This window comes from Notamacropus eugenii, chromosome 6 (genome assembly GCF_028372415.1).
Source record: "Notamacropus eugenii isolate mMacEug1 chromosome 6, mMacEug1.pri_v2, whole genome shotgun sequence".
Classification (NCBI taxonomy): Eukaryota; Metazoa; Chordata; class Mammalia; order Diprotodontia; family Macropodidae; genus Notamacropus; species Notamacropus eugenii.
In genome coordinates this window covers 45,125,588-45,149,420 of record NC_092877.1, presented here as the reverse complement: position 1 = coordinate 45,149,420, position 23,833 = coordinate 45,125,588, and the positions used below count along the sequence as shown (strand labels likewise).

At 38.4% G+C, this 23,833-nt stretch overlaps 1 protein-coding gene across 8 annotated transcripts in view; it reads right to left on the bottom strand.

Annotated features, from left to right (window-relative positions):
* Nucleotides 1-23,833, bottom strand: part of PCGF3 (polycomb group ring finger 3) — a 132,051-nt gene that overhangs the window by 60,769 nt on the left and 47,449 nt on the right. For 2 of the 8 annotated variants that reach the window (XM_072619734.1, XM_072619735.1), the window contains exons 3-4: nucleotides 17,534-17,573; nucleotides 16,680-16,831 (exon numbers count right to left, since the gene is read on the bottom strand). The exons of 4 other annotated variants lie outside the window; for them this stretch is intronic. The gene's annotated coding sequence lies outside the window, so the exon portion shown is untranslated. Of the gene's footprint in view, nucleotides 1-3,415; nucleotides 3,508-16,679; nucleotides 16,832-17,533; nucleotides 17,574-23,833 lie in introns of those variants that run through there. 2 more of the 8 variants (XM_072619737.1, XM_072619738.1) reach the window with 2 other exon arrangements.

Genomic DNA, 23,833 nt, shown 5'->3' with positions numbered 1-23,833 from the left:
ATCACAGAAACAAACCCAATGCATCTCCCCAGTGTTCACGCCCTTAAATGGACCGAGGGTCTCGTTAATCTCCAATTCCCCGTGAATGATGCAGAGGACCACACAGAAGGCTGTCCTGCCTGACTCACGTCAATGGTCTCAAGGGCAGTGAAGGGAGCAAAGGCAACCAGCCGGAAGCTTTCTTGATTTCTCCTGGCATCGCCGGGTACCAGTGAGCAATGTGACTGTCCTCCCCTGTCCTCTTTACCCAGTCCATGCTCAATGACATGTTGTACTCCTCTTCTTCAGAGTTTCTTGTTCTATGCTACAGCCTGCCCACACCTGCCTAACTACATTTCCATCACCATCTGCGTGATAATCATTCTTTATTTTTCAAAGACCGTAGTATTCCAAGCTTTGTTGTAATAGCAACAACAGGGGAATGTTGGTATGAAGATGGTCCTTGCTTGCATGGGAAGCTGAGAGTCATTAAAGGAGCTCTGGCAATTTCCTGAGTTCAAATCTAGCCTGAGAAACTAGCTGTGTGACCCTGGGCAAGTCACTTAACCCTGTCTGACTAAGTTTCCTCATCTGTAAAATGAGCTGGAGAAGACAAGGCAAACCACTCCAGTATTGTGGCAAAGAAAACGCCAAATGGGGACACACACGACTGAAATAAATGAACAACATGGTCTACTGTTGACTATCACTTAAAAAAGCTTTGTTCTCTCAATTTGTGTATAGATAATTTTTAAAGACTGTAGATAGAGAAAGTAGACACACAGTAAGTGGCTATCAATGCTCTCTCAGTTGCTACTTCTGGTATTGACATTTTCCAACACCTTTGGAACCTTCCTTTGCTTCAAATGCTTTGTATGCTGACCTCTCGATGCCCTCACAACTATGCTGTTCCCAGTACAGATCTCCTCTATTTCCATTTAGTTCTTCCAGCTGCTTTGCTCCTTCTTAACACCATTTCTACCGTTCCTCTAAGAACATCTGGAACTGTGATGTTAAAGATTCCAAGTACAGTGGGTTCCACTAGCTTTTATAGGAAAAGGTTCACTATAAAAATTTTTATAAAACTTTTGCATTTTTCATGCTTGTTGCCCTTACATTTCTGTCCTTATTGTGCATGGAGAGAATGTCTTGCCAAGCTGTCTTTAACATAGTTTTCCTCTCCACTACTTTGTGAGATGATACTACTCATAACTGTCCATCATCCTTCTTCATAAGATTTTACAAACAAGTTTAAATTCTAAACCTGGGAGCCTATAGAATTTCAGGCTATAGGATCCCTCTATGGTTGCTTCACTTTCTTTCAAGTTTTCTCCACTAAAATCCAGTGCGTGTCAGATTGTAGCTTCTCTGTCTTTGTTTTTAACAGATATACAGCATGGCCACTTCCTCTCTAAGGTTCTCATAAATTATACTTTGGCAGCAAATTTCTTCCTTGTGGTTTTTGGCAGCTATCTCTCTTTGTCTGGGATGTTTTTTGGGTTATTGGAAATTATACCGATTAAACTTCCCTGAAAGTTGTAATTGGTATCAATGTCATGGTTATTGTTCATTACCTGTTTCTGACTGTGTATTACTTAGCTCAGGATTGAGTTATTTTGATTATATGCCATGTCTTTAATGATTATTCTTTTTATTTTTATTAATTCTGATCTTAGCGATGACAAATAGATGGTCTGACTGTAGAGAAAACTGCTTAAGGGATAACTCCCACATCAACAGCAATTTTTTTTCTTTTCTCCTATAATGAGTCTACTCCATTTTTTTATAATATTATTTGTATCACGTACAGCGTCTACCAATTTTTTTTTTTTTTTTGGTGAAAGCAGTGTTATTGTAAAATGTAAGTGTTCTTAAGCTATTTTGGAACCTGGTAGTCTTGGTGAAGACTATGGACCTCTTGTTGCATGCATTCGTAATCAAAGTAAATGCTAACTTTTGGTTAGAGGTTAGTGAAAATACTACCAGGTCTATATCCCAAAGAGACCATAAAAGATGGAAAGGACTCACATATACAAAAACATTTATAGAGCTCTTTTCTATCAACAAAGAACTAGAAATTGAGAGGATGCCCATCAACTGTGGAAGAGACGAACAAGCTGCAGTGTATTAATGTAAAGGAAACTATTGTTCTACAAGAAATGAAGAAGAGGAGCCAAGATGGCGGAGTAGAAAGACACGCATACGCTAGCTCCGAACCCACAGCCCATAAAATATCTGTAAAGAAGAACTCCCAACAAATTCTGGAGCACCAGAAGCCACAGAACAATGGAGCAGATTTCTTTTCCAGAGAGCCCTGAAAACCTCTCGCAAAAGGTCCGTCGTGCCCTGGATCTGGAGTCCAGCCCAGCCCTGCCTTGGCTGCGCGGCACCAAGAGGAGCAGATCCGAGCAGGCTTCAGGGACAGAAACTCCAGAGGCCGCGCAGGTCCCTCCACCCACGGGCCCCAAAGGTTGGTGAGAGGGTCTTCTCAGCTTGCCAAGAGGAGAGCAGGGTGTCTCCATAACTCAGGCCCCCTTGGGAGGCAGCAGCGGAGGCGGCAGCAGACCGGGGCTCCCCAAGAAGGCAGGAGCCCAGATTCATTGCTGAAGGTCTCTGCATAAATCCCCTGAGGGAACTGAGCCCCATGAGGTGGCCCTGCCCCCACCTGAGCAGCTGAACTTAATCTCACACTGAATAGCAGCCCTGCCCCCACCCAAAGCCCTGAGGCTGGGAAGCAGCATTTGAATCTCAGACCCCAAGTGCTGGCTGGCGGATCTGGAGGTGAGGTGGGGGTGGAAAGAAAACTGAGAAGTCAAGTCACTGGCTGGGAAAATAGCCAGAAAAGGGAAAAAAAAATAAGACCATAGAAGGTTACTTTCTTGGTGAACAGGCATTTCCTCCCTTCCTTTCTGATGAGGAAGAACAATGCTTACCATCAGGAAAAGACACAGAGGTCAAGGCTTCTGTATCCCAGCACACCCAATGGGCTCAGGCCACAGAAGAGCTCAAAAAGGATTTTGAAAATCAAGTTAGAGAGGTGGAGGAAAAACTGGAAAGAGAAATGAGAGAGATGCAAGAAAAGCATAAAAAGCAGGTCAACACCTTGCTAAAGAAGACCCCAAAAAATGCTGAAGAAAATAACACCTTGAAAAATAGGCTAACTCAACTGGCAAAAGAGGTTCCAAAAGCCAATGAGGAGCTTTCAAAAGCAGAATTAGCTAAATGGAAAAGGAGGTTCAAAAGCTCACTGAAGAAAATAGTTCTTTCAAAATTAGAACGGAACAGATGGAGGCTAATGACTTTATGAGAAACCAAGAAATCACAAAACAAAACCAAAAGAATGAAAAAATGGAAGATCATGTGAAATATCTCATTGGAAAAACAACTGACCTGGAAAATAGATTCAGGAGAGACAATTTAAAAATTATGGGCCTACCTGAAAGCCATGATCAAAAAAAGAGCCTAGACATCATCCTTCATGAAATTATCAAGGAAAACTGCCCTGAGATTCTAGAACCAGAGGGCAAAATAAGTATTCAAGGAATCCACAGATCACCACCTGTAAGAGACCCAAAAAAAGAAACTCCTAGGAACATTGTAGCCAAATTCCAGAGTTCCCTGGTCAAGGAGAAAATATTGCAAGCAGCTAGAAAGAAACAATTCAAGTACTGTGGGAATACAATCAAGATAACACAAGATCTAGCAGCTTCTACATTAAGGGATCGAAGGGCATGGAATAGGATATTCCAGAAGTCAAAGGAACTAGGACTAAAACCAAGAATCACCTACCCAGCAAAACTGAGTATAATACTTCAGGGGAAAAAATGGTCTTTCAATGAAATAGAGGACTTTCAAGCATTCTTGATAAAAAGACCAGAGCTGAAAAGAAAATTTGACTTTCAAACACAAGAATGAAGAGAAGCATGAAAAGGCAAACAGCAAAGAGAAGTCATAAGGGACTTACTAAAGTTGAACTGTTTACATTCCTACATGGAAAAACAATATTTGTAACTCTTGAAACTTTTCAGTATCTGGGTAGTGGGTGGGATTACACACACACACAGCACAGAGTGAATTGAATAGGATGGGATCATATCTTAAAAAAATGAAATTAAGTGGTGAGAGAAAAATATATTGGGAGGAGAAAGGGAGAAATGGAATGGGGCAAATTATCTCTCATAAAAGAGGCAAGCAAAAGACTTTTTAGTGGAGGGAAAAAGAGGGGAGGTGAGAGAAAAACATGAAGTTTACTCTCATCACATTCGACTAAAGAAAACTATCTTTATATGATTAGAAAAAATAAAATACTATTTATAATTTTTTTTAAAAGAGGTCTGTGAAAATGAAACTGTAATTTTTTTCCCCATTCAGATTCATGGTCTCCCTGAAACCAATCCATAGACCCCCATGAAAGTCTGTAGACTACAGGTAAAACATCCGTGATGTTTAAGACTACATAAGACTTCTATGTAATCTACACATCTTTGGCCTTTCTCATTTCTTCTTCATGAGGCATGCTTTTCCCCACATATTTTTCTCCACCCTCACTTTTCCTATCTTAAAGTGTCAAAGTTCATATTGATTTAATTTGGAAAAGTATTATCAAGTTCTTTTCAGAATTTCTGTAATTTTACATCTTCAACAACAAATCTCAGTACGTAAGCTACAATTATTTTCAACATGATCTTTTCGAAAATATTATGTGAATGAGATAACATGTTTAACAAGTAGAGATCTGAGCAGGACTCAAACCCAGGAAGGCCTGGCTTGAAGCATGCATCTGACAAACTGTGGCTGAGTGACTAAGTTCTCTAAGCAAAACTATGAAATTGTGGAGAAAGTGCCAACTTGCAATAGGGAGTTTCCTCACCTGAGAATCTCCTGTACTAATAAAAACACATGATCTCCATCCAGTCTCTATTGTCAACACTACAATATATAATGATAATGACCAAATATCCCATGAAATAATGTTTCTTGTTACTTTTAAGTGTATGATAAAATCTACTTTGTCAATGCCTTTCAGAGTACCAATGAACTATCATTTTGTTTCAGTAAGAATGTCCACTCTATCACTGGACAAGGGTATCATTTAAAGTATTATAATTCAAGCTTATAGGCAATCTAAAAGCTAATCGTAGTCTAAAAATGATCCTGAAAAGGAGATAAAAAGGAAAGTATCTGAAAGGGACTAATGCAGTTACAGAGGCAAGTCCTAAACCAACTTTTTAAAAGATTTTTAAAAGATACCCATGGAAGATGGAAGTAAGAAAAGGTAACTAAGGATGAAGAATGTCCAGTAAGAATATCAGGAATCCCAAACTCAGAAAAAGATAAAGCATCCAACAACGTTAAGGACAACCAAAAAGGGCCTCCTGTTTCGTGGCTACGTTTGAGAGACAAAAGATCAGAAAAGACACTCTTGTTTGGGGGAGGATGATGAAGGGTGTCTAAAGAGGCAGAATGAGTCAACTCCGATTCTGCCTTTTCTCCTCCCCTGTACCAAGAAGAAGGAATTTTGACCTGGGAAGAACAAAACCAAAAGAGTTCATAAGAGATATACTAAAGAGACGGTTTAAATACAAACAATACCACCACCAAGCACGAGGTCAGATGAACTACATTCCAGTCCTACAAGAACCTGCAGATATGATGAACGTAAAACTGAATTAAAGATGTCCTTTTTCAGATGATCGGTCAATAAGCTTGAGTTTGATTTGTGAAAAATTCAAGAATATACTATGAAAGGGTTAGTTTATTAGCATTTAGAAAGTGAAGTGGTGATCAGTCAGTCAAGAAGTATCCACTGAGTACCTACTCCGTGCCAGGCACTGTGCTAGGTTCATCAAAAAGAGGTAATATCAGGATAATCTCATTTCCTTATCTGACAGGGTTAGCACACTGGTAAGTTCAGAGGAAAGCTGAAGATAACTCTAGAATTTCATTATGATTTTGGGCAAGAATTTCACACACTATCACTCCAGGTAAGATGGAATACACTGAATGATGGTTCATTTTGTACAACTAGACCCAAAGAGGAATGGTCAATACAGCAATGTCAAACTGGAGGGCTATCTTTAGTGGAGGGTCATAGTGTTCTCTGATTGGTTCAACATCTATTTTAAAGATTTACATGGAGGCAAAGGTGGAATACTTATCATACCTGTGGACAATAACAAGCTGGAGAAATAGGACACGTGTTGGATCACAGAATCAGAATCCCAAAACAGCTCAACAAGGTGGAATGATGGGCTGAGTCAGAAAAGATGAAATTTAATATGGGTAAGTCCTGTTCCTGGGTTCAAAATATCAACTGTTTATCAATACAGAAGGAGAAATTATCTGATCAGACTGTAGTTAATATGAAAAGGGCCTGAGAATTTTAGTAAACTATCAGTTCAATAGAAATCAATGGTTTCATGTGGCAGCCCCCAAGCTAACCAGATCTCACCTGAATACCTCAAGGATCAGCAATGTCATTTACAGGGTTATTTCTTTCATCTAAGCGACGTGCAGTGGCTTCTTAGAAAGTTTATCATTCAGGGAGCAACCATCTGGTGATAAGCTTCTCTAGCTGGTGTTTGGACAACAGACAATCCATCACAAGGTTTATACTCAGGTGCTTTCCTACTTGGAAAGGCCTACGTTCCTCTCATACACCCATAGATCGAAGGTCATGTTCACACCACGATGGAAGCAGTGAAACAGTACTTCTGTGAAGAAAGTTGCATTAAAGGATACCTAGCATCCAGAATGAGAGAGATTACAGCCACCACATGCGCTCCGTTCTGACCTGGACACATCTGGAATGCTACATTCAATTCTACATTTTGAGAAAGACACTGAAAAGTTGGACAGAGACTAGAATGAAGAAGAACATTTAAACCATATCCTATAAAAACTGGATAAAGGAACTAGGAATGTTTCATATGGAAAAGAACAGAGTTAGAGGAGAGAGTGACATGGCTTCCAGTAATGTATGTTAGAACAATTAAGATTCCTTTGCTTGCTTCCTGAGGGCACAAATAAGAACACTGGAGAAGTTATAATGAGATCAATTTCAGCTGAATTTAAGGAAAAGCTTACTAATAATTATGAGCTGTCCAAAAGTATAATACTCACGAGGCAGAGAAAACTCTGTCAATGAAAGTCTTCAAACAAAGGCTGAATGACCTTTTTTTTTTTCAGAAGTATAGAGAATGAGGTATCAGTGGGACTAGATGACCAGTTTTTTTTTTAAATTCTATGATTCTGAAGTGGATTCTAACTTAACATGCAAAAAAAGACGTAAGGAATAAGGGAGACTCAAAGAGCTTAATGGAAAATTGTGTTTAAAAAACATAAGTACCCAAAAGTGGAATGGAAAACGGGGAATGAAAAAATAGCTAGTGAATTCAGACAAGTATAAAGACATTTTGGTGTTGGGACTTAGAGAATGTCTCACCTATTTCAGAACTGGAGATGCATCTCTGACATGTGGGGACTGTGAAGAAAAAAGAAACTTAACCTGTCTCCAGAGAAAGAAGGGCAATTATTCTAGGATTTAGGAATATACTGTAACAAGACACCTGGAAGGCTAAGCACCTTTCAAAAGCCAGCCAAAAGATGTAGCCAGAAGATGGCACTATAACCCTGTCTGCATAGAAGGGACAAAAGGATGGCTGAAGGCTTACTAAACGTAGAGCACTAAAACTGTATCTATCTATGTTATGCAGAAGCTGACACTTGAACACTAGAGAAAATGTATTAGTCACTACCACAGAACTGGAAATTGCTGCTGATAATAATCAATAACAATTTGACTCTTCTCCTTTTAAATGCATTTTCTGGACAGATAATCATTTAGTGTTGAATGCCACACCACGACCTATTGTAAATACTATCTATCATAACTTAATTCCTCTCAATAATAGCCCATGTGCCTTTTGATCCACAGACTTTAGAAAATTCTGAGTATCTGCTCAAAAAATTCTGTTGATCGAATCATGGAATCTGAGAACTAGGAAGGAATCTTAGATTTCAGGTAGGACTATCCAAACCTCCAACCCAAAGCAGGAATCCCTTCTAAAACTATAGATAGATGATTATCTAAGGTTCCGATATTGAATTTTTAGAAAACTCTTCTGTACACATACACAAATCTTCCACATAACACCTTTCAAATATTTTAGGATAGCTCTTACATCTCAGCTCTTCATCTCCTGGTTCCTCAGAATTAAATTCCACACCTGGCTTCCAAACTATCCATTCTCATGTTTGAAATCCTCTAAACAAATTCTAGTTTGTCAATAAAGTGTTGTTTTACAGAAGTGAAGTTTCCCATAATATAGGATCTAGGATAAATTCAATTTAAAATCAAAACAGTCCCTGTTCCAAAGGAGTTTATTTTGTATACATCGAAGAAGAAAAGGGGAGAGATGAAGGAAACAAAACACAACAGATGAGTATGAGGCAAAGAAAGGATGCAAAGCACTCCAAGAGTACTCAGAAAGGGAGGAAAAAAATCTGCGGTATTCAACGATCACTTCTACCCACAAGATTATCAGTGTATAAATCTAGGTAGAGTCTCTCTCTTGAACTCCAATCCCAAACCTTCACCATCAACTAGATGTCCTGCAGTTGCTAACACTTCAAACTCCTGATCGCTCCCCCTCCCCTAAACCCATCCTCTCCTCCTAACTTCCACACTTTTATTGATGATTTCCACGATCTTCTCAGTTTTTCAAGTTTAAAACCTCCAGGTCATCTCTGACCATTAATCAGGTACCAAGTGTTGTTAATTCAACCTCCATAGTGTCTTACATGATTTATTTCTTTCTGTCTACTTATACAGTCACCAACAACTTAGTTCAGGTTTGTGACTGTACCATTCTAACATCATAATCTGGTCTCCAGGCTTCCAGGAAACTCCCTCTCCAATGAGAAAACTAAGGCCCACAGAGGTCACACAGATAGCTAATGGCAGCGAGAAGACTGAAACCCAGGTCTCCAGACTACTAGTCCAGTGTTCTCCTTCCACTGTCTGCCACCATTAAGCCTTTCTGCTCTTGTCCCCGGATCTGTACTGGTCATGTTCTTCAGCTACTGATGTCTCCAGTGGCTATGTTTATTTATATTTTGATCCCCATTCCTTTTTAAAAATATATTCTTCCTCCAACCTTTCACAGTACTTCGTTTATAACTTTCTTATGCACTTGCAGACTCTACTTTGTATTCCATGTATTTGTCTCTTCTTTATCTCTTCTACCAAATCTATCTGTTTCACTCCCTATATTTCTGGTCTTGTGCCTTCTATAGTACAGACATTCATTAAGGACTTCTTGAATTGAATTCACTGCCTCCTGACTCCCAGACCAATGCTTTTTTCTGTCTTGAATCATTTGGCTTTCTTTTGTTCATCTATTAACTTTATCCCATCACTTTAATAATAAGTCTTTCTCTTTTTCATTTTTAGTTGCTCTAATCAGAAGCTGAAAAGGCCTCTTGTTATCCATAGCATTTTTCTTCAGACTCAAATCATTCTGGGTTTTAGTCATTCTAGCACTATTCTTACAGATCTGTCACTCTTTCTTATTATAAACCAATACAAAACATTCTTTAGTTATGTTCAATTCCAAAACAAATAATTGGTAAATCTCTAATATAGTAAAATAACTAACCTAGGTGCTGATACTACTACTGCTGCTGCTAAATAATAACCCCTCTCAAAGCCCAACCCCCAATAGACATGTCCCTGAGGATGGGGTTTGGGAGGGGACACAACAGCAAAAGTAGGAGAATGTCAGTCAACAGTGATGTGCTTTCACAATTCTAATTTCTATTTTAAACCATTCAGGAACATCCTACTCTGTTTTCATGCTCGTTTGGAAATTTATAAGGTTGTCTCCCTCATCAGGTGTTGATTCTTTTTCCTTTGTTTTACAAGATTTATTCACAGATATCTGGTCTTATTTAATGGATCTGGAGGATCCAGCCATCTCCCCTTCTATTATTAACACCTTCCCTACTGGTTTATCTACTTCTCTTCAAGGTTTTTACCTGAGTTTTCATCCACCTGAGATCTTCAGGAATTTCAGTCTTTTCTCCCTCACATTTCTCTATTGCTTGATGGCGGATAGACCAAGGCCTAGTAGGATACTGGGCCCTTTCCCTCAGGTTTTTCTCTCAGCTTGAGTGCCCCACTCACTAGAATCCAGTCCCATGGCCTTCTAGCTGTGTTCAGTTGCAGCACAGAGCACTGATATAATGTAGTCCTCCAAACAGTCAACATCTGCCTTTTGGTTTTCGGTGCCAACAAGACAATGTCGGAAACAAATGTTGGAAAATATGGAATCTTTCAGGAAGGTAGGTTAAGTTCCTTGGTTTTGCCTAGTCTTAAATACATTATCATCCCTTCTCGGCAGAACAGGGTACGACTTCCAAGTTAAACTTCCAAGTTCTAAAACATTTTATTCATCACTTGATGTACAAAGATGACATCAAATTATATTGAAAAATACATTAAATGGCTTCTGCATCTTGTGGAATCTTTTTTTGATGATATCAAAATGTCATCTGGGCTTTCTGTGCCATAAATATAAAAATATGCATGTATGAATGCATGTTCAGCTGTGTCTGACTCTTTGTGACCCCATGTACCACAGCACACCAGGCCACTACCTTTCAAAGTCTGTCCAAGTTCATGTTCGTTTTTTTTCCATGATACTATCTATCCTCCTCCTCTGTGGTCTCCATTGGATATACAGAAAATATACAAATAAATGCAAGGTAGCTTAGGGAGGAAAATCAAAGGCAGCTGGGGGAAGAGTAGTGCTAAGGAAAGAGTCCATGAAACCATGTGTACCCTTTGACCTAGCAATACTACTACTGTGTCCCAAAAGAGATTTAAAAAAAAAAAAAGGAAAAGGATCTATATGTACAAAAACATTTATAGCAGCTCTTTTCTGGGGGTAAAGAATTAGAAGTTAAGGGGATGCCCATCAATTGGGGATTGACTGAACAAGTTATGGTATGTGATTATGATTATACTATAAAAAATGATGAGCAGGATGCTCTCAGAAAAACCTGGAAAGAAAAGACTCCATGCAGAAGGTGGCATCTGAACTGAGTTTTGGAGAAGAAAACCCCCAAAATACAACAATTCTAAAAGGCAGAAATAAGGAGGGAGTGAATTCCAGGCATGGTGGACAGCCAGTAAAAAAACAAAGAAATGGCAAGATAAGGATAAGTTTGAATGGACTGTAGAATGTATGAAGGAGAAAAATGAGTAATAAGGCTGGGAAGGTAAGTGGGATTCAGGTTGGGAAGGGTTTTAAATACAAGAGGACTTTATATTTGCCCTGAAAGGTAAGAGGGAGCCACTACAGCTCACCGAACAGGGTGACAGCATGGTCAGACTTACACCTTTGAAAAATCACCTTGGTGATATGAACAGGCAGTTTTCAGAGGATTAAAGCTATCTAAAGTCATATGAAAAAATGCTCTAAATCACTATTGATAAGAGAGATGCAAATCAAAACAACTCTGAAGTACCACATCACACCTACCAGATAGGATAACATGACAAAACAGGAAGATAATAAATGTTGGAGAAGATGTGGGAAAATTGGAACACTAAATTCATTGTTGGTGGAGCTGTGAGTTGATCCAACCATTCTGGAGAGCAATTTGGAACTACGCCCAAAGGGCTACAAAAATGTGCATACCCTTTGACCCAGCAATATCACTTCTAGGGCTGTATCCCAAAGAGATCATACAAAAGTATTTATAGCAGCTTTTTTGGGGTGGCCAAGAACTGGAAATTGAGGGGATGCCTATCAACTGGGAAATGGCTGAACAAGTTGTGGTATTATGAGTGGAATGCAATAATACTATTGTGCTATGAGAAATGATGAAGAAAAGCCTGACTTCAGAAAAACCTGGAAAGACTTATATGAACTGATGCTGAGTGAAGGGAGCAGAACCAGGAGAACATGCTATAAACAGTTAACAGCCACAGTGTGTGATGACTGATTTTGATAAGACTTAGCTCTTCTCAGCAATGCAAGGATGCAAAACAATTCCAAAGGACTCATGATGGAAAATGCCATCCACATCCAGAGAAAGAACTATAGAGTCTGAATGCAGAACAAAAAAACTTTTGTTTTGTTTTGCTTTGTTCTTTCTCATGGTTCCTCCCATTCATTCTAATTCTTCTATACAACATGATTAATGTGAAAATATGTTTAATAGGAATATATATGTAGAGCCTATATCAGATTGCATGCAGTCTTGGGGACAGAGAAAATTAAAAACTTATGGAAGTGAATATTGAAAACTGAAAAACAAAAGCTTAAAATAAAAAATACATAAAATTACAAAGAAAAAAAAGAAAAATCACCTTGGCAACTGAGTAGAGGAGAAACCTGAAATATGGAGATGGGTCAGAAAAGGTATGAAAAAGTCCAGATGAGAGGTGATAAGGGTCTGAAAAAGAAATCAGTCATGTGAGTGAGGGAAAGGGGATGTCCAGGAGAAATGCGGGGAAAGGAGAGACAGCATTTTGCCAAAGAGGAGAAATGTGCAGTGAACAAGAATGATGGGAAAGCAGTAAGTGTTTATGTGAGTGCCTACTGTGTGCCAGGCACACTGTAACTAAGCGCTTTACCAATACTCATTCAATCCTCTCACTATTGTGAGGATATATATAGATTATATATTTAATATTATATAATAATGTATTATATAATGTATATTGTATATTATATACATATATTATATATACACATATATCACATATATTTTATAATATATAATGTAATATAATATATATTATATAGGATATATAACATAAGTGCTACTGTCCCCATTTCAGAGTTGAGGAAACTGAGGCAGAGACAGGGTCACACAACTAGTAAGAATCTGAAGTAGGATTTGAACTCAGTTCTTCCTGACTCCAAGAGCAGCCTTATCTACTGTACCAACAGCTGCCCAAGTGAAAGGAAGAAGCTGAGGATGTGAATTTGTGTGGCTGGAAGGATGGTGGTGCCCTAACAGTAACAGGAAAGTTAGGAAGAAGGCTAATGTTGGAGAGAAAGAAACAAATTCAGTTTTGAACATGCTGAGTTAAGATGTCTGTCATACATGTCCAAGACAGAACGTCCAATAGGCAGATGGTGATGTGGAACTGTCATTCAAAAGAGATTAAGGCTGAAGAGAGACATCTGGGTATCATCTGTGGAGAAATGATCATTGACTCTATGGGTATTGATTAGATCATAAAATGAGATCGTAAAGAAAGAAAAAGAGGGCAGTCTTCTACTGACTCAATGTAAGGAAAATAAAATGTATCCACTTCTGTGTGGGGAGAGAGGCTTTTATCTGCGCAGCCCAGCTGTGATGGCAAAGCTGTGCTGCTGTTGCTGCAATCCTCACTGTCTATTCTTTCCTGAATCATGGCCTTCTGAGCTTTGAAATATCAAAAGAGCCACCAGGGTTCCAGGAAGTGGAATCCATAGCAGAGTGGGCCAGTGTATCCCAAAGGAGTGACCTGCTTGACCCAACATAGCAGCGAATGAACTGAGTAGTTCAACCAGTGCACTAGGAAAGTTGCACTAGGAAGTGAGCTAGTTGAAGGAAATGTTTTGTAGGGATTGCTTCAATTATGAGCCCACTATCCCCAGAGAATGAAGTGGCAGAGGGGGGAAACATGCCCCTGGTGTTTCTGTATTTCTGTACTTCTTACTCAGTAAATACAGATGAGGAGGGGATAAAAGGGAGATGATCCAGGACAGAGCTTTAGGGTACATATACCCAGTTAGTGGGAGTGATAGTAATAATGATCAGCAAAGCAGACTGAAATGAAGCAGTCAGAAAGGAGAAAGAGAAACAGGTGACAAAACAGTATTATGAAAACCCAGAAGTGAAAGAGCGACCAGAAGGCGTTGAACAATGGTGTCAACTGCTGCAGAACTGTCGAGAAGGATGAGGATAGAGAAGAGGCTAATTAAGACCACACTGGTAACTTTGGTGAGAAAAGAATTTTAACTGAATGATAAAATCTAAAGTGAGAACGCAGAAGGTTTAGGACAGAGTGAAGTAGAGCAAGTATCAAGTGTGGATGGCTTTTCAAGGAATTTGGTAAGGGAGGAGAGCTAAAGAATAACAAGCAGAGAGAATATTAGCATCTACGGATGGATTATCTATTGAGGCACATCTATTGATAGTATCCTTTGAAGATTTTGTTTTTTATAAACAAATGAGTATCCATGTAAGCAGCAGGGAAGCAACCAGTAGATTGAGATAGAGGGTGACAGTCAGAAGAAATCAGTGTGAAAGATAGGATGGGCTGGAAACGAGGCAACACAAAGAAGGGCTGGTCACACAGTAAAAGAGTAATAGTGGGGAGGTGGTGAGAGTTGTGAGTTGAGGACCTATAAGAGGAGGATGAGGGAGAAGACTGAGTTTGAGAGAATAACCTCAATATTGTTGAAAAAGAATGAGGCAATACTGAAGGCGTAAGCTCGAATCCAGATCAAATTGTAACAACCGACAAAGGCAAACTTACAACCTTGGGCTCTTCCAGTCAAGGCATATCCATCATAAAGCTATCAAGTAGAAAGCTCTGCCTGTGTATGTTAAGACCTATTGGCACCCTGAAATTAAAGTGTGGGAAGATCATATTTAACATAACTTATTTATCTATGTAATACTAGTCTTGACATATCAATTTTGGAACTATAAACTGGTCCATAACAGATTTGGAAAGCAGTCAAATAAAGGTCATGAAATATTAATGAAATGTGTCCTATCACCCTAAAGAAGCTATGAAAAGATTAATGCTAACTAACCAAAAAAAGAGGAGGAAAATTAGTAGGCATTACCACAGCACAGGATAAACACTTTAAAACTAAGAGAAAAACTTCTTATAAAAATAATAATAGGGAGATAATCACTTTTCAATGAAACAATAAGAATACTAACAGATACACACTACTGGATTTATTGAACATGTGAAACTCAGAGAAAGTGATATCCATATGAACTCAACCAACACTATGTTGGCAAAAAGCAGCCAACAAATTACTGTCATGTGGATTTGCATATAAAACCAAAGGGTTTATAACGGTCACTGAGGATCAAGTCATGACCACAAGAATTTATGAATGGCTTAAGCTTAAAGAACTAAACTACAGATTATACAAAGAAACAGCAGAAACTACCAGTATCACCACAGGCTGCAAAAATTTAACACCTACAGAATGGTCAGCAAGAAATGACCCAACAGCTAGGAGAAAGCATCAGAAGTTCACCAACACCTATAGAATGGTCAGCAAGAAATGACCCAACAGCTAGGAGAAAGCATCAGAAGTTCACTATCTTTCAGAAAGTAACAGTACTAAAATATTCATAAAAAAGAAACCTCAAAACATTCTTGATGATTCAGCAAGTAAACTGTACTGAAATTAGACCATTGTGACCGAACTATTGTCTACAGTTTCCTTGATATAATACTGATTCATTAAAATTTATGAACAATGTTTTTAACAAATGTTATTATACCAAATGTTCATAAACTTTTCTCCAGCAGAAGGAATAAGAACAAGGTACATACATTATGTCAACTATTGCAATTGTGCCAAAGATGTCTTTGATGAGCTTATAGAAAACAACCCTGAATCCCAATATTTTTATTCGATTACAAAATTCAGTTGAGTTATCTACTTATGCAATAGTTTGAAGAATGTTAAATACTAAAAATCATAGAGTGATGATTTGCCTGTCCCAGAACCACTTCAGTTAATGCCATAAAAGATGAGAACAACGATGATGTATAAAGCACTTTACAGTTTATGAACTCTGAAAATCAGGTAGTGCAAGTTTGAATGTGTCCATTTTTACAAACTGGAAAACTGAGTCTTAATGAGGTGGACAGACTTAACTAAGATCACATGCTCATTCTGGGATTTGTTTCCCAAGTAAAATACTTCTTCCACTACAACACTGTCTCCCCCCCAATAAAATGAAACACAATTCCTAGATGCAGGGCATTACATTTCAATAATGGGATAAAACAAATACACAAATAAATATAAGAGAAGGTAGAATGTGACGAGTTGTACATTTGTAAGAAATTTGAGGTTATTTTCAGTCGGGAAGATCAAGAAATATTCATAAAAAGGGTGGCACCTGAGTTAAACAAACTGCTTCCAAGTTTGTAAAGTAAAAAAAAAAGTTTGCAAAGTAATTTACAAATATCACCTCATTTTAAACTCACAACTCTGGGAGGTAGGGACTGTTGTTATCCCCATTTCACAAATGCTGAAAATAAGAGCTAAAGTAGATAGAGGTTCAGTGACTAGCCCCGGGCTACAATAGCTATGAAATGTCTGAGGCTAGATTTGAACTCAGGCCTTCCTAATCTAGCACTGTGTACTATGGTACCATCTAGCTGCCTAATTCTCACTATGTCACACACTCAGAAGAAAATGAGAAAGAAAAAGAGGAGAGAGGGAGAGTGGAAAAGGAGTGCAAAACTAATAGGAAGGAAGAAAAGCAAAAAACCATGAAAATATTGTGTGACCCTTCTCACCTCCCTCCAAAGCATAGAACAACCACCCCCTGACCCCCAACAGGAGGAACAAGAGGAACATTTCTGCTTTCGTGTTTTCCCCATCATCCTGAGAGTATACGTGCGTGCGTGCGTGTGGTTTGTTTTTTACCTCTTCTAGATGTTTTCTTTGTCTTCAGTTTGTCTTCTCGTGGGTTTTTATGCTACTGGCTTTACTCGGTTATCCCGGGTAGTCTGTCTCAGTTTGTACTCTGGCTCTTCACCCTTGCTCCTCTCCTCTGTCCCTTGTTTATTTTCCATTTTCTAACAAAAACATTTACCCATTATTTGATCTCTGATCATTTAAGCTTTACATATTATCACCACGATTCTAAAGTTTTAACTTCCTACAGTACAAAAGCATTTATCACAACCATTACTTTAGCTCTCTAGGATTAGTGTACTCTATTGCCAATATTCAGAAAAAACCAAGCTGCAGTAACATGCCTTAAACGAACTTGAACAAAGGATATACTGTGAATGCTAGGGAAGAGGGTCCCAACCAACAGAAGTCATGAAATATCCCAAGAGAAAAAGAAATTTTTGAAATAAAACAGGAAATTAGACCTATTTTCATGCAAAAACACCTGGCATTTTTGGTACATGCATGATGCCACATTTAATATTGAGGGGGAAACAGTATTTTCACTTGATGCTTTTTCCCTGCAGAACTTTTATCCACACCTCGGAGAGCACAGTTTGGTAAATATTTATTTAGAGTAGAATCCAAAGGACAAGCAACATGACTTTCCTTTAATCTAAAACTGGGGAATATATGATCACAGTTCAAGTCCTTAAATACATAGAACCAGAAGTACATATTTTCTCTAATTACACTTTAATCAGAGGTAGGCCCTTCCTTTGTCTTACCTCCTCCCCCAAAAGTATGTTTAATCCATTCATATGCATTCAATTAAAAGAATAAACCTTGAAATGTTCAAAGTTTATTTAATTATCTATATTTACCTAGCAGACAGACTGGAATCTCATGCTACATTTTGGAAACCTGTAGAGAAGCACAATACAAAAATATGTTTTAGACTTCACATACTATATAGCACTTTTAGGAGAATACATGGCAACTGTTATGATAAAATTATGATTAAAATACCCCAAAATTTAATGTAAAAGCCATTAGGGAAGAAGAATGAAAGTGATTATTTTATGTGCTTCCAGCAACAAATGAAATTTAAATCTGATTTAAAGGTGTCATATTTTTATTTTTTAAAAACCCAGACAAAATAGCCAATGTAGAGCCTGAACAGGGCTAAAAACAATCCTTTATTAAAAGAAAAAAAATCAGGTTCTTTTGTTTGCATAATGAACCACTTACAACAAAGAAATGCACTTCTCCAGTTCAATAATATAATACTCTTCACTGTTCTGTGGTGTCATCAATATGGTTATTTTTTTTCAACAATGCAAGTTACATCAAACACATATTGCCTATCCTCTGTGGTTCTGCTTGCTACTTTCTCACAAATACACCACATGGGGATTTACTCATTGTGCTGGGAAACCTCTCCTCAAGTTCTTTTGAGATTCAGGATGTGACTACCAATGGATTTATCAATAGAGTTGTCCATCCCATAACATCTATGTGTTTGAAGGGGAAAAATATGCAGAAGGGGAGTGAGAGGGAAAAATCACATAACCTAAGTCCAACACATTTTTCATACAAGTGAAAAACTTTTCCTTATCACTATCACAATCTGCTAAAATACATACATGTAGTCTCTTGGGATACTAAAGTTCCTAGAGGACAGGGACTGACACAAAAGCCCCATGCCTGGTATGCAATAGGCAAGTAATAAATGCATACTGTATTGAATTTAAATAGAAAGATCAGCTTCCCTTCATAATTTCTGTCATTTACCTAAATACTGACACTGAATTATCTCTAAAATCTCAGGATCTTGTTTGGTCATTCAACAAGCATTCATTAAGCTCCTCTTACTTGCCAGGCATAGAGAGATTACTCAAAGAAGGGCCAAAAAGCAGACCCACTCTCAGGGAGCTCAAATCTAACAGGAAAAACATTGTGCCAACAACTACATAGAAACAAGATAAATCCAGATTAAGTTGTAGATAAATTCAAAGAAAAAGAGCTACCAAATAAGGAGTGGAAAAGGCTTCTTATGAGTAGAACCTGAGCTGAGACTGGAAAGAAGTCAGGAATGCTAGGAGATAGAGATGATGAAGATGGGGGTGGGAACAAAGAAAAATACCCTAGAGTCAGAAGATGGAGCATAGTGTGAGAGGAACACCGAGAAAATTAGTGCCAATGGATCTGAAAATACATGGCAGGGAACACTGGAAAGGAAGGAAGGGGCCAGGTTGTAAACAGCCAATCAGAGGATTTTATATTTGATTCCAGAGGGGATGGAGAGCCACTGGAGCTGCTTGAATAGGGAGGGGTTGAGGGAGTAGTGGTGGTGACATGGGCAGAGGTGATTTTGGAAAATCAGTTTGACAGATGAGAGGGTAATGGATTAGAGCAGGGAGAGATTGAAACAGGGAGACCAGCAAGCTATTACAATAGTTGAGGCATGAAGTAATGAGAATTTGCATCAAAGTGTTAGAGGTGTCACAAGGGAAGGGGGTACAAGAAATTTTCAGACGGCAGAAACTACAGCACTTGGCAACCACTAGATATGGGTGGTGAGATGACACCTAGGTTGGGAGCCTGAGTGACTGGGGGGATGGTATACTTGACAGTAATAGGAATTTTAGGAAAAGAGGAGGGTTTGGGGGGCGGGGGTTGAGTTCAGTTTTTGACATCTTTAAAATGTCTACAGGACATCCAATTCAAGGTGTCTAAAAGGCAGTTGCAGAAATAAGATTACATGTTACGCTGTTCGATTTGATTATCATGATAGCTGAATGGGAGCCAACATGAATGAAGAGATCAAGTGATTTTTTTTTTTTTGAGGATGGAAGAAACGTATGTTTGCAGGCAGCAAGGAAGCAGCCAACGAATAGGGAAAATTGAAGATTAGTGAGAGCAGAGATGATAACGGGCAACCTGCTGGAAAAGAGGAGATGGAATGGGACCACTTATAGATATAGAAAGGTTAGTCTTGGCAAGAAGGGTAATAGCTTGTGAGATGAGGTGAAAGAGAAAGTGGTAGAATGCATCTGAATGATGTGAAATGAGAAGACAAGAGTTCTGTCTTCTTTTTTGCCTTCAGAGGCAAATGGCCTCAGATTTTCCAGTGAAATGAGATAAGCTTCTCTGCTAAGAAGATGAAGGAAAAAAAAACTCATTGGCTTAAGGTGAGATGAAAAGGTATGGAGAAGGCACACTGAGGAATGGGAGAGTATGTGAAATTAGGGATTCTAATTCTTAGGGACTTAGAGACTAAAAGGACTGCCTTGCCCAGAGAGGCCCCAGTTGATATTATGTTACATAAATTTATCGAAAGTGGATACAATTTTTTTAACATTACATAAATTTATATGGGAAGAGTTTCATAATTTTCTCCATGTTTGTTCAAGCAGAATGTGAACAGAAGCAAAGGCAAAAGATAGTGGGAATAATGCAAGGCTGAGGGCAGTGTAAGAGATAAACAGTATAGAGATTTTATCAAGGTATCAAAATGGGAAGGAAAGAAAGTGTAGGCAGCGCAGGGAGGATGGCCTAGGAAAGAAATGAGGGGCAGAGTAAATGAAGGTCACAGTGAGGATGAAAAACAGGGTTTGGGTTCTAAGGCAAAGAGACGTGATAATAGGTTATGATCAATAAAGAAATTTCAGGGTTCATGAACATGGATGTAAAATACTTGTCAGCGATGGCAAAATCAAAGATGCATTTGTGCAGCTGAGGTAGAGTGGACTAGGTTGTGGAAAATAATGATTGAGAGGTTAGGTCCCATATGTTAGGGCAGTAGTAGTTGAGGAGAAAAGAAAGCCTGAAAGACAGGTGTGTTCGTCCTTCGTTGCCGAAGAAGACTATGCCATTGGAGTAATGATGACGTGACCTGCACATGACTGTTCTGAATGAGGGAGGGCTGTGCAGATCACCAGCCTCACTTCTCCTCCAGAGCCACCTGAATCCAGTGACCAAATACTCATCAGGATGACTGGAGGTGACCCAGGATGAGGCAATTGCGGTTAAATGACTTGCCCAAGGTCACACAGCTGGTTAATGTCCAATGTCTGAGGTGAGATTTGAACTCAGGTCCTCCTGACTCCTGCACTGGTGCTCTATCCACTTCATCACCTAGCTGTCCCAAAAGCCAGGTACTGAATTCTTTGAAGAAGAAGAGTACCCCTAGAGGTTGGTAGACAACAGAAACCAGAATCTTGACTGGGAGATAAACATGGATTGAATAAACTTCAAAGGAGGACAGATTTCTCAGTGCTGGCTGTAGAGCAAAAGTCTGGAAACTGCAATGGGAAGCAAGGAATATTCTAACCCTCTTTTCCAACCTCCCTCCTCACTACTGATAAATTAGAGCATTGAAATATTTAATATCTTTGTATGGTTGGTCAAACCTTTGAAATCACAAGTGCCTATTTTCTTTCATTTATGGATAAGGAATGAATCTAATTTCAATGATATAGGGAACAATCAATGCAGTAGGTACATTCTCTGCCATTTAGAGAAGTTGATTAAGTGATCTGCCTAGAGTTACACCGCCGGCATTATGTCAAGGGAAGGGATTTAAATCGGGTCTTCCTTGCTTCTAAGATAGTTCTCTATCTACCATAGTATAGTGGATATGCCATATACCATACCATACTGCTTAAGGTAGTGTTAAAAATGAGCTGAGTAGGTGAACACAGTGACATGAGCTAAGAATGAATAAAATTTTCTAGATCCTCCTGAATCAGGATTTCATCACAAGGTTCCATATATCTCTTTCAAGTAAATTCTCTGAACTTAAAGAAAATACACACACACACTCACACTCACTCGCTTAAATGTGGGCACAAAGCATTGCAAAATCAAATAGAGAAGAAATTTTAAAATAACTCAAATTTGCATGTCTTTTTAAAGGGTGAAAAGCATTTTCCTTTCAACCATTCTCTGAGGAAAGCAGTATACGTTTTTTCATCCCTATTATAAAGCCATTAAAACTGAGGCTTTCATTGCAAGTAACTTGGCTTTAGTCCCTACTAGAAAGTATATGAAGCAGGATTCAAACCAAGGTCTCCTGCTTCTGAGGCCAGGGTTTTATGCATTATGCCACACTGTCTTTATAATTTATAAGTATTTATCATTTGGAATTACTTCCTCCCTTCTTTCCTTCCATTCACTAGAGGGGGTAATCAAAAGCTGACTTGCTCATTACTAACAGGCAGATACTGGCATCATATATAACACTTAACACAGGTCTGCTATGAAAGTTGTTTTAGAATTTTCAAAATTATCTTTTTGTACTGATTTTCGGTTGTGACTGAAGTATGTTGTCACATAAAGCAAAATTTTAAGTTTAAAATGTTTTTCTCAAACTAGGGCCAATGAGTTTCCTCAGAAAAGTGTAACATTTGAAAGATACTGATTGCAGGGCCCCCAAATACTGACTTTGGACAATTTCCTACCAGCAAAGAACGAAATTTCAAATGAGGAAGATGTCACCAAAAGTAAAAGTAGACTTAGGTAGTAAGGCCAAGACTCTCAGAATGACTTCAGTCAAAAAGTTTTACTAGGGTCTATTAGTGAAAGTAAGTTTATATTCATTTTTAACTCTGCTACTTACATTACCCCAGAAACAAGGACTTTGGTCAAGTTACAACTCTTTTCTTCTCCCTCATCTAATTTATCGGCACACTTACAGTAACCAGTTTCAGATATTCCTTCCAAAATTTCACCAACTGAAGCAGTGTACAAGAGTGGCTAAAAAGCAGGTCTTGGAATATACAGAGAACTGAGTCAAATGTACAACAATACAAGTCATTCCCCAATTGATAAATGGTCAAATATGAACAGGCAATTTTCAGAGGAAGAAATTAAAGATATCTATAATCATATGAAAAAATGCTCTAAATCACTATTGATTAGAGAGATGCAAATCAAAACAACTCTGAGGTACCACATCACACCAATTAGATTGGCAAACATGACAGAACAGGAAAATGATAAATGCTGGAGAGGATGTGGGAGAGTTGGAACACTAATTCACTGTTGGTGGAGCTGTGAGTTGATCCAGCTATTCTGGAGAGCAGTTTGGAACTATGCCCAAAGGGCTACAAAAATGTGCATACTCTCTGACCCAGACATATCGCTTCTAGGACTGTATTCCCAAGAGATCATAAAAATGGGAAAGGGTCCCACATGTACAAAAATATTTACAGCAGCACTCTTTGTGGTAGTCCAAAACTGGAAATCAAGGTGATGTCCATCAATTGGGGAATGGCTGAATAAATTATGGTATATGAGTCTAATGGAATACTACTGTGCTATAAGAAATGATGAACAAGAAGACTTCAGAGAGGCCTGGAAGGACTTATATGATCTGATGTTGAGTGAAAGGAGCAGAACCAGGAGAACTTTGTGCACAGCAACGACCACAGTGTGCGAAAGTTTTTTCTGATAGACTTGGATCTTCATAGCAATGCAAGGACATTAAAAAAAAAAAAAATTCCCAACGGTCTTCTAAGGCAAAATGCCTTCCACATTCAGAGAAAGAACAATGGAATTCAATCGCAGAATGTAGCAGTTCATTGTGTGTGTGTGTGTGTGTGTGTGTGTGTGTGTGTGTGTGTGTTATGTTTTGGTTTGTTATATGATTTCTCCCATTTATTTTAGTTCTACACAGCATGACTCTAATGAAAATGTATTCAATAGGAACATATGTGTAGATCCTATATAGAATTGCATGCCAACTTGGGGAGGGAGGGGAATGGTGGGGGGTAGGTAAACGGGAAAAAAAAAATCTAAGTTTTATGGTAGTGATTGTAGAACATTAAAAATAAATAAATAAAATGAATATATTTAAAAAAATAAAAAGCAGGTCTTGGAGTTAAGTATGGAAAAAGGAGTAGGAAAGGTGGGGACAAAGCATTTATTAAGTGCTTCCTAAGTGCCCAAAACTGTGTTAAGCCCTGGATATAACAAATACAAATAAGCAAAATATAACTGAAAATTTAGTTTCAGAATTTTCACTGAGTAAGAAAATGGAAAAGTCAAATGGTCTCAACTACCTGTTACACAAAACAGCATGAGATCTGAGATTTCATCAATGTGTATTTCTTCCAGTGATACAAATACAACTCATTCATGTCTACCCATCACGAATAACTCTTCCCCATGACATCCTC